Source organism: Podarcis gaigeae (assembly GCF_964106915.1).
Source record: "Podarcis gaigeae genome assembly, chromosome: 3".
Taxonomy (NCBI): domain Eukaryota; kingdom Metazoa; phylum Chordata; class Lepidosauria; order Squamata; family Lacertidae; genus Podarcis; species Podarcis gaigeae.
This window is the reverse complement of record NC_139680.1, coordinates 55,306,388-55,323,240: the sequence shown is the minus strand read 5'-3', so window position 1 is coordinate 55,323,240 and position 16,853 is coordinate 55,306,388.

Below are 16,853 nucleotides of genomic sequence, written 5' to 3'. Positions count from 1 at the left end.
TTCACTTAGCAGGTAAGCATCTGTAATACAACACATAGAGTCTGACTTATTCCTTTTCTGCCATATTCTGCAGGAAAGACATTCTATGTACACAGCAGCAATAGAATGTGGCAGAAAATGAATGAAAGTCAGGTGGCAAAAAGCAGATATACAACAACTTGGAATTCCTCTTTCTACCTTTTTAAAAAAAATACATATAAAATGTATACATCAGTTGCGGTTATTATATACAGAATTGAAGATTATCAACATATTCCAAAAAGAGCTGAGAATCCTCTTCATCTAAAAATCTATACAGTGGTACCTCGGGATTCGAACAGGATCCGTTCCGGAGCCCCATTCGCATCCTGAAGCGAACACACCCTGCGCCTGCACGTGCGCGGGTCGCGTTTCGCCGCTTCCACGCATGCACGTGATGTCATTTTGATCGTCTGTGCATGTGCGCGCAATGAAACCCGGAAGTAACGTGCTCCGTTACTTCCGGGTCACCACGGAGCACAACCCAAAAATACTTAACTTGAAGCACATCCCGAGGTATGACTGTACTGTTAATATTGGTCAGGGTATCTTGATCAGATCATCTCCGCCCTGGCCTCGTGAATCAGGTCAAGGCCCGATTTAAAAGAAGTCCCGGCTCTTGTTTGCACTAGCACCCTTCTGTTTATGGTTTCTGCCTGTTTTACTCAACCCTCAGATTCTTGCTCCCTTAGCTGGTTGTCAGAGCTGGGTCCTCATAACAGCGCTCTCCCAGAGGGATAAATATATATAACACATCAGCCTGGGTAGGCATTTGGCAAGTGTTTGTGACATTTCACAGCTGGTGTGCGAAAAGGTCAATGCTGAAGATGGGGCTAGGTTGCCACTCTAACTGGAGAAACAAGACATTTGCTGTGGATGTTTTATGCAGTTTACTTTAAAAAAAGTTTTCTGGCAGGCACTTCTAAAAAGGTTTGGTTTGGGGTTTTTAAAAAACCAGTATTTTCTCTGTTTTGGCCCTGTTCTCTTTCCCAGGAATTTGTTTCAATGTCAGATTCTTTCTTCATAAACCTTTTTCTGTTTTTGTGTTGCTGAATTTCTGCAGAAGAGGGGTCACCAACCTGCTTTGGGCCTGTGGGCACATTTGCAAACTGGAGAGAAACATGCCACAGTCTAGTTTGTTGGCTATAATCAAATGCTTTTTTCAACAGTGAGGAGAGGCAACAAAGGGGATCCTGTGGGCAACAGGGAAGGCCTTGTTGTAATATGCAGTTACTTACTGACACCTGCATGCATGAAAGAGTTCAGCTAAGCCCTGAGTTTAGCAGATGTAGTTTAGCAGGACTGCAGTAGCCTCTGCTCCTGATTCTCTTTGCTCTTCCTGGAACAAGCAAGAAGCCATGTGGCCATGGCTCCCTACAAATGAACTGATTTGCTCTAAAAGGAGAGTTTACAGCCTGCATCCTTGCTAACCCCAAAATTGTAGGATCTTTTTTGTATGGAAACCAAGTACTTCTTTTCTTTTTAAGTCATTTGGAACTTTCCTTCTTTGTTTTGCTGCCAGTGGGTGGAGACTTGTTTACTGTTACATCTGGAAAATCTGCAAGTAAAACATTCACTTATTCACAAAGCTAAGTGTCTGTGATTTATTCTAGCCTATATATTTTTGTGGGGAACATTTGTTTACAAGTGGATGAAGGCAGATGCAAATCTAACCACATTTTAGTGTGCTTGGAGCAATCACCATTGTGCTCAACTTTGCTCCGAGAGAGTAAGGATCTCTCTCCCAAACCTCTCTCTCCAACAGAGCACTCTATGTGCATATGTGCCCATGGATGCCATGCAGGGCACGTCTGAAGCCAAATAAAAACATACAGTGATGTTGCTATTATTCTGTAATAGCTACAGAAAAAAGCTCCATTTCAGAAGGCTTCAATGCAAACCACTTTGTGCTATTGGAGCAAGGTGTGCTCCCAGCTAATGGGTGGTGGGCATGCTTCTTATTCTGGCAAAAGACCTCACTTTAAGCTTTTAGTTTGCACCTTTGTCACCATGTTGGTCACCCCACACCTGATTTCTCATATGATGTCAGGCATGGAGCGGTTGGGTGTGGTTTGTGAGGAATTGTCTCACCAGCCAAATTGAAACCTCTACCAGACCAATTTTGGTCCATAGGCGAGAGGGTCACCATGCCTTCTGTACCCCCTTGCCAGAGACATATAGAAAATCTGATACCTTACAGTACAGTACAGTACAGTACAATACATGCCTACTCCCGCCCCCAAATGGTGTTTGCTCCCATGCAAGTGTGTTTTGGGTTGCAGCCTTAAGCATTAATTGCAAAAAGCCTATTTGAGTAGAAAAGTAAGATTATGCAATTCAGGGAACAGCAAGGCAGAGGAAGGAGGAATTGCCTTGAGAGGCAAAAAGGGCCATTTATCTTCACTCTGGTACACAGGCCATGGCAGAAGAAGGGGTAGGGTCTTGTGTCTCCCCTACTTCATAAATAGCAAAAACAGCAATAGATGTTCTTTGATTTTGGTTGGATAAGACTAACCTCAATAGATAATGCTTTATGTGCCTACATTTTGGCAAGAGAGCTAAAGTAGGCTTTTTGCCAAAATGTACCCACTGGCTTTCAAAGAGCGGGAATGTGGGTAGCTGGAAAGCTAAGTGTTTATGATGGATCAGAGACAAAAATGTCCAGGCTTGCTGCCATGGAGAGAAGGTGGCGGTGGGGGGAAGCCTGCAAATCCTTCATTAAAGGAAGGGGGGAATCACAAAACCCAACTTGTTTCATGGGTAGTGTTGTGGTATGCAAGTTAAAGAATTTAATGCTGTGGATTTGGAAGTAGGCTAAGAGCCCCAAGCAGGTTCTCCCCTCGATTAGTTAGCTGCAGGAATGCTACAGAATGAGTGGTTTCCCTGTCAACAGCAGGCTGCTGTTAAGACCAAAGTGCCCCCAATGTCTGAAAGGAAATAAACGGAAAATACAGTTTTCTCCACCCCCCGCCCCATTTTTCAGGACAGCTGGTAATCCAGTGGTATTTTCCACGGAAATACCAAGGGAAGAGAGTGCTTTCCAGAGGAATTTCCATCTCTAATCCAAGGACACGAGTAAGGCTTTGGATATTTAACAGCAGAGATGATAATATCCATGCCAGCTGGGCCTGTTTGGCATGGGATTACGTTTAATCCAAGAACCTCCGATTCAAGGGGGTTGGAACTGATACAAAACAGATTTGTTCATTGTTATTCGCACTTTCTTTGCCACTCTTGACAATCTCAAGGGGTTGGGGAATCAGCATGTAAAAAAAGCAAGATGGCTGAGGACGGGGTGTTGTTTTCCTCAGACGGTCTGGCAGCCCAACTGGGCCCTTTGTAAAGACTAACTTCTGGCTCATATCTCCCTCTCTGCTGCCTAAGAAACACCTCAACCCTTTTCATTTAAAAGATATCTGGGGAGACCCCAGGAGGCTCCCCCCTTCATGTTGCACTGGAGGGATGATTTATGAAAGCACAAGGATGAAGTATCAGGTGATATAAAGCCATCAGTTAATAAAGAATCTCCCGACAGCTGGAAATTGTTCCCTCATGCTAAAGAAATCTGAAAACTTTATATTGTGGTACATCCTTCCCCCACCCCCTTTGGTGTCTTGGAAACTCATGAAACAAACACAAACCTTCCCCTCTCTTGCTTGATTGCGCCGAAATATTGTCATTTTTCTTTACAGCTTAAAAGCTCAGGAAAAGTATTTCCAAGTTGGCACACATGATTTCCAGCAGGTATGCCGTTTGCAAGCAAACTCTGTGAAGCAAGTTAAAGGGAAATCCTTGAGAGAGCAAAATTCTTTCACAGTGAAATATAATTATGGGAGGGCTGAAATAAATTGTGCAGCATTACACTATAATGGTGTGAACACAGATCACCAAGGGTGGTTTACAGAAAGAGTGGTTAGCGTCATAGCATTCTGGAAACATGACAGAGTGGTTGGTTTTGTAAGTGCACAAAGCATATGTGACGACAGGCCTTGGTGGCCTTGGTGTGAGAACTCACTGCACCCAGTGGCTTGTTCATCACCACAGTCCCAGCTCTCTTATGATATGAGGTGGAGGGGAAAGGGGAGGGGGGTGGCTTGAGCTATGGATTACTCAGCAGCATCAGGAAGTTGTCCTGAGCACAGTCCAATCTAGGCTAAATGGAAGGTGAAATTAGGAATTAGGAAAAGGATAGTTTACAACCTAGTTTTTCGTTTACTGGCACAGGTAGACACTGTTATGTACTGAAGTTCTGACCCTGGGCCAGCAGGGGGATACTGTAGATAGTTATGCAAATGAAGGATCGAAAGTGACGTTCAGTGATTGGATAGTTTGTATGCAAATGAAGGGTCAAAAGTGACGTTCAGTGATTGGATAGTTTTAGAAAGTTGTTACAGTAACAAGGTACTGGAGCTCTATATAAGCAGGCTGACTGAGCCCTTCAGTTCAGTTCTGTTCTAGCTTACAAATAAAGAGCTGCTTTGGAGAAATCGCTGTGTCGTCTGCTATGTTCGCCCACAACTTAACAGACACCAACACAGGAGTCATCAACACAGTGCCCATGGGCACCAGTACTTTCTTTGGCACCCGTGAAAGGTCTCAGAAAATATCCCCTGAAAAATGCACAGCGTAGGAGAAAATGTCTCCTCTTCTGTGCAGTTCCTGTTTGCACTGGCTTGGCCTCTCAGCCACTGAACACATTCCCTTAAAGAAGCTCACATTTAATGGGGTGCCTAGATAAGACACTCTTCAATTCTGAACAAAGGCAATTTGCAAAGAACTTCTCTCTGAAGAAGTGAAATAGCAGTTGATGTAGGTGCTTTTGCTCATTGAGGGGGCATGTTTTTTTTTTTAAAAATATAGATTTATATGGATGTATATACTGAATGTACATACATGCATGCTGGATACAATTGTATAAAAAATATTAAAATACAACCAGTAAAAAATAAACTGAAAGTAACAATAACAACTAAACATTACAAGCCAGCTACTTTAAAGTCCCTCATAAATTTTGACATGTATTCCATTACTCCTTTCCTTTCTCTTATCGCAGGAATACTTCTTTTCTGTTTTCATAAGCTGCAGCAGCCATTTTGTGTTGCGCCAAACTCGATGCCCACCATTTTATGTTTAACCAGAAAAGTTTAGCAATCCGTATCTGCTCATAGTAATGACAATGATTAGTCATCATTTTCATAACATTTATATATATTCCTTACTGCTAGCAAAAGCCTAGTGATATTAAAATAATATTGAATTTATATGCAGTGGGAAAGGTATTGACTTCTGCCTTTTCAAAAAGGGGCACATTTTTAAAAAACCTGCTCATGATGCGAAAGTGTTGTTTTGTACCTTATACCTACTGATTTGATATGCATCAGAAGTATGGGAACATGTGACTGAATGTTTCACTCATAATTATATTTTTACTTTGTAGTTGCTTTAATTTTTGCTTATGATTGACTGGACATTCTATCAAAATGTAGTGAAAAAAGAAATATTACCTTGAAAATTTCATGGGCGTGGTGGTGGAAATGAGGAAAGTTTTCTGATATTTTATTAATCATGCTTTACCCTTGTGTAATCCTCCTCTCAAGCCACAAGCCTATCAGAAATGTGGTTTATCGGAAAGCTGATGCAGTGTTTGTTCAGCTTGCTTGTATGTCAGCTGGATACAACCCACCATGACTTCTCTGTGACTCAGCTGATCCCTCTCACATTTGTTGGCAGTGGCAAGTTCTGTAGCAGTGTTGCCGCTAGGGGAAGAAATGGGGTTTGTGATGGCATTCTCCCTTGAATGAAAAATAAATTCACCGAGTGACATGCAATGCCCCCAGTGAGGCTAGCAGCAGTGTAGCTGGAAAACAAAAAAGACAAGTGGGAGCCATTGATAGTGTAGTGACACTTCCCAGAAGCTGGCCAACTTTGATCATTCTTTGGTATGTTTGCTGGAACCCTTCAGGAGCACTTTCAGATTATTTGTGAGTATTGGAGGAGATTTGTCAACCTTCAGCTTAAATGGAGTATAGGCATCCCCACTTGCATGCCATCAACTCGCACATGACCACGTATATGCGAGGTGAATAAATAAATTCCAACCTGAAATGGCAGGAGAGAGCTGGAAAGTCATTGTGGCTCATGAGGAGACCCTCTCCGGAGCCCAAAGAGGACACCAGTGAGCCAAAAGTCCAGAAAAGAGACTCAAAGGGCTCCAAAATGATTTGTGGGAGCTCTCACTGTGGCTGCACTATGCCTTTCAGCAGCTGTCACTTGGGAAGCTTTATGTACTGCAGCGGGCTCCCCCTTATGCACATTTCACTTATGCATTGGGGCCAAGAATGTAACTCCCACATAAGTGGAGATTTGCCTGTACTCTTCTCACATCCCAACAGTTCCATCTTTCCATCTCTCTCTCTCTCTCTCTCTCTCCTCCTCCTCCTCCTCCTCCTCCTCCTCCTCCTCCTCCTCCTCCTTTCCTCCATGATTCGCCTGTACCCAGTTCTAGAGTGGAGCCAAACCTCTCAAGGGCAGCTCCACTTTGCACCACCTTAAGCTACCACAGTTTAGTCCAAGGATGATCTTGTATGATCCAGACATGTTGGGTGGAGATGCACAGGCTGTGGTCAGTCCTGGCAAAGAGTAAGTGTCTCTCCCTCATCTTCCTGCGGATGCAGGAAGATCTTGCCTAGCACTATCTGCTCATAGTGATAAATAGTCCTCCGCCCTACATATTTAAGTCAGGAGTAGCAAATGTAGTGCCATCCATATGGACCACAACTTCTATCAGCCTCAGTCAACATGGCAGATGTTGATTATTATGATTACTGTTGATTTATGAATTGCCTTCTATTCCACCATCTCAAGGAGATTTACGTAAGAGATAATTAAAAACATTTTGAAACAGAAAAGTGACAAATACGTTTCACACAAGACCCTGTTTCAAATTGAGACCATAACAAGGGGAAAATCATTTCATCCAGATGAGGAAGCCTGTTAAAACAAAAGCATCTTCAGGTATTTTTCAAAAAGTGCAGAGAGCAGGTGCCTGTTCTATTGCAACAGGAATGATACCCCACATGTGGGAGTTGTAGCTAGGCAGCACCTGGAGGGTGCTGTGTTGCCTGCCCTTGAGTGAGGGCTTAATAATAATAATTTATTATTTATACCCCGCCCATCTGGATGAGTTTCCCCAGCCACTCTGGGCGTCTTCCAACAAAATATTAAAATAGAGTAGTCCACCAAACATTAAAAGCTTCCCTAAACAGGGCTGCCTTCAGATGTCTTCTAAATGTCTAGTAGCTGTTGCTCTCTTTGACATTTGGTGGGAGGGCGTTCCACAGGGTGGGTGCCACTACCGAGAAGGCCCTCTGCCTGGTTCCCTGTAACTTGGCTTCTTGTAGCAAGGGAACTGCCAGAAGGCCCTCGGAGCTGGATCTCAGTGTCCAGGCAGAACGATGGGGGTGGAGACGCTCCTTCAGATATACTGGACCGAGGCCGTTTAGGGCTTTAAAGGTTAGCACCAACACTTTGAATTGTGCTCGGAAATGTACCGGGAGCCAATGTAGGTCTTTCAAGACTGGTATTATGTGGTCTCGGTGGCCGCTCCCAGTCACCAGTCTAGTTGCCGCATACTGAATTAGTTGTAGTTTCCAGGTCACCTTCAAAGGTAGCCCCACATAGAGCGCATTGCAGTAGTCCAAGTGAGAGATAACCAGAGCATGCACCACTTTGGTGAGACAGTCCGCGGGCAGATAGGGTCTCAGCCTGCGTACCAGATGGAGCTAGTAAACAGCTGCCCTGGACACCGAATTGACCTGCGCCTCCATGGACAGCTGTGAGTTCAAAATGACTCCCAGGCTGCACACCTGGTCTTTCAGGGGCATAGTTACCCCATTCAGGACCAGGGAGTCCTCCACACCTGCCCGCCTCCTGTCCCCCAAAAAACAGTACTTCTGTCTTGTCAGGACAGAATTCCAGTCTTGTCCATTCCTCTTCAACTAGGCGAGATAAATAAGCCCAAATGTATGGGTGTTTAGTCAGAAAGAAGACACATTGATTTCCGTGGGCAGTCTCCCAAGTAAGTGTGCAGGTCTTGTAGCCAAGATTGAACAAACTGTAACAGAGCAGACTTTTGGGACTGAAAGGAAGGCACCAAAGGCATGAGTCCTTCTGCTTCCAATTATCTGGCCAAGAGATGTCCAGCAGCCAGCATTTTATTGAGAGTTGGTCATCGGCTGTGCTGGGCCAAGGAGGCAGCCTGCGGTCCACATGTGTGTGATTCCATTGCTTTCCAGCCCCCGACAGTGACGGCAAGCGCTGCAGCAGTCTGACACTTCATTTCCAGATCACAGTTTGTAATATATTATTGCCACATTGGGCAGGGGTCTGGGTTATAAAGGAAAGGCATTGTTTCAGTGGAATTCAGTATTTTCCACATTTCACTCAAAAGGACCAGCACTTTAATAAGGTGCTGCAGGTGTGTTCTACGTCCTCCTCACTTTGAAAAAGAAAGAAAGGAAAGGAATGCAATTTTTCAAAAAGCGGCACAAACGGACATTTGTTTCAGCAATAAAATCTGAAGCAGATTTCTTCTACAAGGCAAGGGAAAACCAGAGATATTATGGGCATCGAAGAATTACCTTACAATCTGCTATTCATGAAAGAAAGCCTTTTCCGGCATTAAAAACTAATCCAATCAGAAAGAACTGGATTTTTCCCCAGCTAAAAAGAAAAGGCTTTTGTAGTAAGTTTGACTACAAGATAATTGGCATTCAAAAGCATGCTACTGTTTGATCTGTGACTGCCCATAAAACATTGCATTGTTTAATAGTGGTGTAGTGGTTAGGGTATCGGGCTAGGACCTGGGAGACCGTGGCTCACGTCCCCTTCTCAGCCATGAAGTTCAGTGGCCTTGGGCCAATCACTTACTCTCAGCCTAACCTACCTTACAGGGTTGTTGTTGGGGAGGAGAACTATGTATGCCACCTTGAGCTCCTTGGAGGAAACACAGTAAATTAGGAATCCATGTGACATGCCTGTGCGGATGCCGGGTTATCATTTCTTAAAGGTCACCATGTTGCACATGGAGAACCTAGGGATGAGAGCCAATGACTTCCTCAAGGCAATTCAGCACAGTGGTTTTAGGACAGAACAGTGTTTCGGACCCTGTTCTCTCAGGTCCAGATCTCCTCTGCTACATGAGCCTGATATAAGAAGCTGCCTTGTACTGTGTCACACTACTGGTCCATCTAATACCATGTTTTCTGCACTGACTGACAACAGCTCTCCAGGATTTTAGGTAGGGTTCTTTTCTAGCCTCACCTGGAGATAGAAAACTGATCAATGATTCATCACTGTTGGATCACTGTTGAGGCCCCTACTCCAAGTACCCCATCTGACAGAAGCTTGGAGGGTGGAAACAAAGGAAAGGGTCTTTTTAGTGGTGGTCTACCCATCATGAATGCTGTCTCTAACGAGACTTGCCCAGCATCTACACTGACATATTTTCAGTGACAGTCAAAGAATTTCCTCCTTCCCCGGGCATTTGATGATGATGATGATGATGATGATGATTTATATTCCGCCCATCTGACTGGGTTTCCCTAGTCACTTTGGATGGCTCCCAACAGAATATTAAAAAAGTGATAAAATATCAAACATTAAAAACTTCCCGGTAAAGAGTTGCCTTCAGATGTCGTCTAAAAGTCAAATAGTTGTTTATCTGTTTGACATCTGATGGGAAGGCATTTCACAGGATGGGCGCCACTACCGAGAAGGCCCTCTGCCTGGTTCCCTGTAACCTCACTTCTCGCAATGAGGGAACTGCCAGAAGGCCCTTGGAGCTGGGCTGAACAATGGGGGTGGAGACGCTCCTTCAGGTATCCCGTGGATGTTTTAGCGGGCTCATTTCTTAGTGACTGTGATTATGTGTATGTGGTTGAAGGAGGTGGGCTTTAAGGGACTCAGCTTGTTCTTGTCCGGGGCTTAGGGATTTTTTTTAAAAAAATCTTTTTCTGCTGGTTAAATTGTCGAGGGACTCAGCTATACAGCTGTAAATAAAATGTTTTAAGAGTGTTTTAAGTGCAATATACAATGTGACACTTGATGGTGATGAAGAGCCTTATGGAAAATTCAATGTATTTTTAAAAATGCTTTTTTTTTAAAAAAAAAAAGCATTTTCAGAACAGTTTTTATATTTGTGTAGATTCCACAAATGTCTGCTTTTGGAATGAATCTGCAATCCAGGTTCCTTTTATGTCAGGTTGGGGTGGTGGTGTATTGGGCGGCGGCATTCTTCCACCTACTTCCACCAGGCTCTGCCTTTTAAAGTTTATTTTAAGGTATTTCGTTATGGTTTTTAAAATATTTCATTGTAAATCATTTTAGTAATGTAGTTGAAGCCCGGGCATAAATCTTAATTAAGCAATGACTTGTTTGGCTGCGCTAAATTAGCTCATTGCTTTTAGCACAGCTAGAGTCACATCAACACGTAGATAAAGTTTCTGAGTCATAGATACACCCTCACCCAAGCAGTGCAATCAGATAAGACTTTCAAAACGTAGTTACTCGGAAATGTATGATCTGGTTTGAGTGGGAGGAACTGCCAGCAAATTCACAGGTTTGTTTTAGCTGGTTGCAGAAATTACATTGTCTTGCATGTATTATCATGGGTGTGTCAGCAGAGAGATCCTGATAATGTGAGCTTCTTTCCCATCTGCAGCATGCTGTCCGGCGTTTCATCACACCAGTGAGGTCTCCACCCTGACCTTCATTTGTGGCAGCCTCTAAGAATATCATCTATGAAAAGGAAAGTTAATTTTCTAAACATAGCAATTAAGTCACTAGACAATCCTGCTTTAAAGGAAAGGAAAGTTAATTTTCTAAACATAGCAATTAAGTCACTAGACAATCCTGCTTTAAAGGAAAGGAAAGTTAATTTTCTAAACATAGCAATTAGACACTAGACAATCCTGTTTTAATATTGTCTGTTCTTCCTATGTTCCTTCAACCACCTAGCTGTTTCACTTGAGCATCAATGTGTGTGTCTAAAAATGGTGTGTTGCATGGGCCTATTTTATATGGCATGGTTGCCATATTTCAAACGCTGAAAGCTTTTGAGCTTTTATTTTATTTTATTTTATTTTATTTTACACCATGTTGACCATGGGCGTAGCCAGGATTTTTATTGGGGAGGCAGGCCTTTTGCTGGGGGGGGGGAGGGCAGAACCTCAGTTAGCTATGTATTTTTATTGATTTTTGATGATTTTTTTTGGGGGGGGGAGCTGCTGCTCCCTGCCTCTCCCCCGGCTACACCCATGAGGTTGGGTTTTATACTGCCTGTGCAATCAAAGAAGGGTATAAGATGAGCCCAGTGCTAGATTATCCAATAGGCAGACTAACCTAGTGCTTGGTGTTATGTACTGAAGTTCTCACCCTGGGCCAGCAGGGGGATACTGTAGATAGTTTTTGCTCAGGTCCACATATGCAAATAAGGCATTGAAAGTGACGTTCAGTGATTGGATAGTTACAGAAAATGGTTACTGTTGCGTCGTAGTGGAGCTCTATATAAGCAGGCTGGCTGAAGCCTTCAGTTCAGTTCTGTTCTGGCCTGTGAATAAACAAGAGCTGTTTGAAGAATCGCTGTGTCGTCTGATATGTTCACCCACAACTTAACACTTGGGGCATCAGCAAAGCAGGAACCCCAGAGAGAGAGAGAGAGAGAGAGAGAGAGAGAGAAATTCCAGAAGGAATTTGACATTTGATTTTTTTAAAAAAAGAATTGAAGTAGTTATCATGAGTAGAATTAGACCTTTCTCAAGACTTTCTTACACTATATTCCACACTTTTCTGTTCTCCTTTTATTCCTTATCCCCAGTTAAACAGGAAAACAGATCTAGTAATGCGTTGCACATTATATGCATGTATGTCTATTCCAACAAACCTTTACGTTTTGTGCCATTTTGAAAAATAACATTTTATTTTTATTGTACTGTTTTTATTACGAATTATGCACATGATAAACTTTTCATAATCTTCGGAACTCTAAAGGACTTAATCAGACCCTAGAAGAGCCTTTGGCTACTAGCAGTCTAGCATCCTGTTATTTGCAGTAGCCAAACAGATGCCTGTAGGTAGTCTGAAACTGGTGCACAACAGTGTGTGCACCCAGACACTTTCATAAAGGATCATAGAATTGTAGAGCTAGAAGGGACCCCAAGGGTTACCTAGCCCAGCAGAGTATTAACTGATGTATTGGCGTTGGTGGCTTCATGGAGATGGAGCCACCTTTCCCACATTCATTCAGGCCTAGTCTGACATCCCTCAGTTCAAGATCACCTTTGGACTCAAGTTGTTACACCGTGTGAGTTCTCTGTGGTGCGTCCAATTGACAACTAGGCCAATCTTCTTTTGGCAACCTTGCACACTCATGGATCCTTTCCATTCTGTTTCCACACATCATTAACTACAATTGCTGTCACTTAGATTGCCTTTGGCCATGGCTTCACATAGTGGCTCCCAGTAAGGAACAGTGACTCACGAGCCATGAAGCTAGCATCGTGGTTCCACCCATAAGGTTGGCAACCCCCTCAGGTTGGCGAAGACTGCTGGAATCATACAGCCACAGGAGCAAACTGACATCACTTGTGTAGATTTAGAGACATCATCCAATTATAACCCTTGAAAATTAGTTTCTGCATTCCCAAAAAACTGGTTTCTGTGTTCCCATAGAAGATAAGATCTTTGTCAACATTTGGTATGCTAGGTTAGTCACACACACACACAAAAGTATTTACTATAACTATAACTGTTTTAGATATTTTCCCATGTGAAACCACAGGAGTAGCACAAGCCTTAACAGGTTGAATAGAGGAGCATGTCCAGATCGTCTTTTCACCTAACTCTTTATCTCTTTATCTCTTACTTCAGCATAATATATTTCCAGTCCTATTTGGCAGCTACTGGGTGTCTGTTTCCCAAAAGCCCAGCGGAGTCATGGCTCATTGGAATAGAGTTTGCATGTGGGTATGAAGGTAAGGGTGGGGCAGGAACCCTCAGGACTCATAAACTAAGCATCTCCCGTTGTTCTGGCACCATATGAAAGGGATATAGTTTTAAAACAAGATGATCTGCAACTTTTCCATTAATTTCCTCGCGGCAGAAGATGTGGAGAATCCAGCAACATTCCATACCAGCTTATTTTAAAGTGCTTTTAAAACACCCTGGCTCAGAACCGAACTTGCCTATGCAATTGAAAAAAAGGTACTTCCGCTCAGTGGCATAGTGTGGGGGGTGCAGGGGGGCCCGGCCGCACCGGGCACAACATCTGGGGGTTAGGGTTAGGGGGCGCAAATCCACAGGTTAGGGGGCGCAAATTACTTGCCTTGCCCCGGGTGCTGACAGCCCACGCTACGCCACTGCTTCAGCTTGCTCCAGGCAGGTCCAAACTTTGCCTGATTTCCCCCATGCTTTTGCAGGTCCCCATTCTCCATCCCACGGGACTCATTCCTCAACCCTCAGGAGCGGGCTTCTGTTGGGCAGAGGTGAGGTTCCCATGTGGCGGGAAGGCCAGGAAAGTCCTGTTGTGTGCTTAGAGCTCTGGCAACATGAAGGGTACCTGTTTTCCTGGATCGGACATTAAAGAATATGCTCCCAGGAGTGTGCATGCTTCTACGCCAAAAGCGGAAATCAAACACTCTGCCTTTTGGTGCCTCTCCTATGCAGCCAAGCAATTATTTTGTATCAGCACACTTTTGGAGGTTCAGCAGCTGCACAGATCGTTAGCAGAGGAGATACTCTGATATGTAAAGCAGTTGGCCAAGGTCTCGCAGCTGAATGTGGTAATTTATCTTCCCTGGCTTTAAATCTAGCTTCTGAAGACGCTATCTGGAGCACTTTTTAAAAACACACACGCACCCACGTCACCCACTCCCGCACTTGAGCAGCTGCACAAGACTCCTGTTTTTCTGATTGCTCCTATCTAAAAGAGAGGAACTCAAAACAAAGTAATGCTTCAGCTGATAAGGGAATTACTTTGCTAAAAGACAAGGCAACCCAGGATATTTGGCACAGCTGGGGGGAGAGCAGCAGGTGCCCCTTTGCTGGCTGCTTCCTTCCAGAAAGTTTCAAGGTCTCTAATTAAGCAACTTCACGGTGGGAGGCGGCTGCTCGTTTATATCCTTAGAGCAATTAAGAGCTCTGTCCCCACCACACACTTCGTTGAAGTAATTGCTACTTTAAAGACAGCCCCAGTAGCTGCTTTTTAGCAAATGGCCCTGCAAGAAATGTTACACAGTGGCATTCAAGGATGGAATTCACAAGGAGATTTTGCAATCGTGACTTCAGAGAATGGGATAATTTAGTCTGTATTCTGAGCAATATGTATTGTGTTAGCATGAAGAGACATGCATTTCAAAGGCACAGTGTGGACTCTCAAACACTCCTTTCCCCTGCTCTCTTGTTGCGCTACCTCTTTGCTGCCCCCAACTAATTAGGAATGGCTTGCTCAATACAGGGAAAGATAATAAAATATGGTCTACAAGTGGAAATTTAAGAATGGCTCTAATTCTCCTGGGTGTTTAGGCATCTTATTGTACCCCACTCACTATTTTGCTTTTTAAGAACTCTCAGCAGGGCACTAACAATGGGAAGGTTTCTTCCAACTGTGCTTGCTCAAGATGAAGAATTACATATCAAAGGGCAGTAAAGAGATGCATTGTTTCTGGTTAGGTTCGGACACATTTTCTTCCCCTGTTTGGCTGCAGGAACAGCATAATACAGATTAAATGTGGACGGGGCATAGATCCCATCAGAAACCAAAGACACAAAATACAGAACTGCAAAAATAATAATGAATGAATAGCAATGAAAAGGGGGGTGAGGTTTCCTGTTCCCCTGTGCATTAAATGGACTGTGCAAAAAATAATAATAATAATTGAAATTGTGCTTTGATTCATATTCTAAAATGTGCCTTTTCTGACTTCATAATTAATTACCAAGAAGACGAAACGTAGGTACAATTATGGCTGATGACAGCCACCCTGCCAAGCAGAGCTGCCAGCATTACCAAATTAGATTACCCTAATGTGCTCTATGTGGCATTGCTCATACTGATTCAGAAATGTCAGTGGGTAGAGAATGCTGCTGCCTGATTACTGATGAGCGCTAGGCAGCCTGATTGGATTCCTACAATTTTAAAACATTTGCTCTAGTTACCAGGTAGTTTCCGAGCCCTATGTGGTGGTTTTGACCCATGTGAAACCTTAAAGAAGTCTGGTGGTGCATTCACATGCAGATTATTGAGGACATCATGGTGCTCGTGCATGTGGCAGGCCTTATACTGAGTGCAACCACTGCTCTATCTATCTCAGTATTGTCTCCACTGGCTGGCAGCAGCTCACCAGCATTTTCTACATGGAGATGGCCTAGGGACTGAACCTGGGACCTTGTGCATGAAAAGCAGGTGCTTTATCACTGAGCTATGAGCCTTCCCCAGCTTTGTGCAGCAACTACACAATGTCATGCTCGTCAAAATGCTCTTCCAATTTTCCCTGCCTCCATGACTTTCTCTATATGTCACCCAGTGGTGTTTTCCTAGGTGGTTCAGGCCCTCAAGTATGTTGGCTCAAATGAGGTGGCAGAACCCTCAGTGGCCCTCAATGACTTGGTTTACAAAGCATTTTGAGGCTAGAGATTGCTTGTACCTGGGCTTCACTGTTGCAGCTGGATTTGCTCCCCAAACCTAGAGCCCAATTCAATGTGCTGTTTTTAGCCTACAAAGCCTTCCTTGGGTCAGAATCCTATCACCTCATGTGGCACTTTTCCCCACATGGAGGGTGATAACAAGAGAATGGACTCTTTGGGTGGCATTTGTGTAATTCTCTCCCCAGAGAGGCTCACCTAGGCCATCACAACTCCCAGAATTCTTTGGGGGAAGCCATGACTGTTAAGTGGTATCATAGTGCTTTAAATATATCCTAGTGTGACCACTAACATCTGTTGGTTGTCTGGAGCAGGTATTTTTATTCTGCCAGACATTTCAGTGTTAATACCATTCAATTAGTTGGGCTTTTTGTTGTTCATTCTTGTGTTGCAAAGAGAGCAGTTTTGTTTAATAATTATTATTTGAGGATGCTCATATTTAGTCTGTTATTATTGATTTTAAATGCTGCATTTGTATGAACTCTGAATTTTATTGCTGTAAGTCACTTGGAGGCTTTTCTGTGGAAATCAGACAATTAAAGTAACAACCATGCAGTGACAGCAAAGTAAATAAGAAAGTTACAGGGAATTGGCTGCATTCTGGTCAGTTCCCCTTCAGCTTATTATTCTTTTATTATTGCAGTGCTAAATTCCTTCCTAGATTTGTATTATAGATGATCGACCAGCATCTATTGCCTTTTGCACAGAGATGACAAATGCAACTTTTAGGCGCTGGTGAAGAAAATAATATTTGTTTTAAAATTGCTTAGGAAAAACATGCCCTTGAGAAGGTAAGTGGGAACAAATAGCCATGATTTAGCAGGATGAATTTTAAACAGAGTAAGATCTTTAAAAAGAAAACAAAGGGGAGAATGTTGTCTTTGAAGAGATCAGATTAGCAACCTTCGCAAAGAGCCAAAACACTACAGATGCTCTTGTCGCTTCACTAGATTTTCTCTGTTTCTCTTGTTCTCAAGTGTTTTCCCCAAAGAATTCAAGATTTCAAGTGGAACGTCCCCCCGCCCACACTGAAACATAAGGACCAGAAGGGCTTTAGGGGCACAGCATTACAATTTTTAAAAAACAACAACACAGAATATGTTTAAGCTGATCTTCTTTTTTAAAATTTGACATTG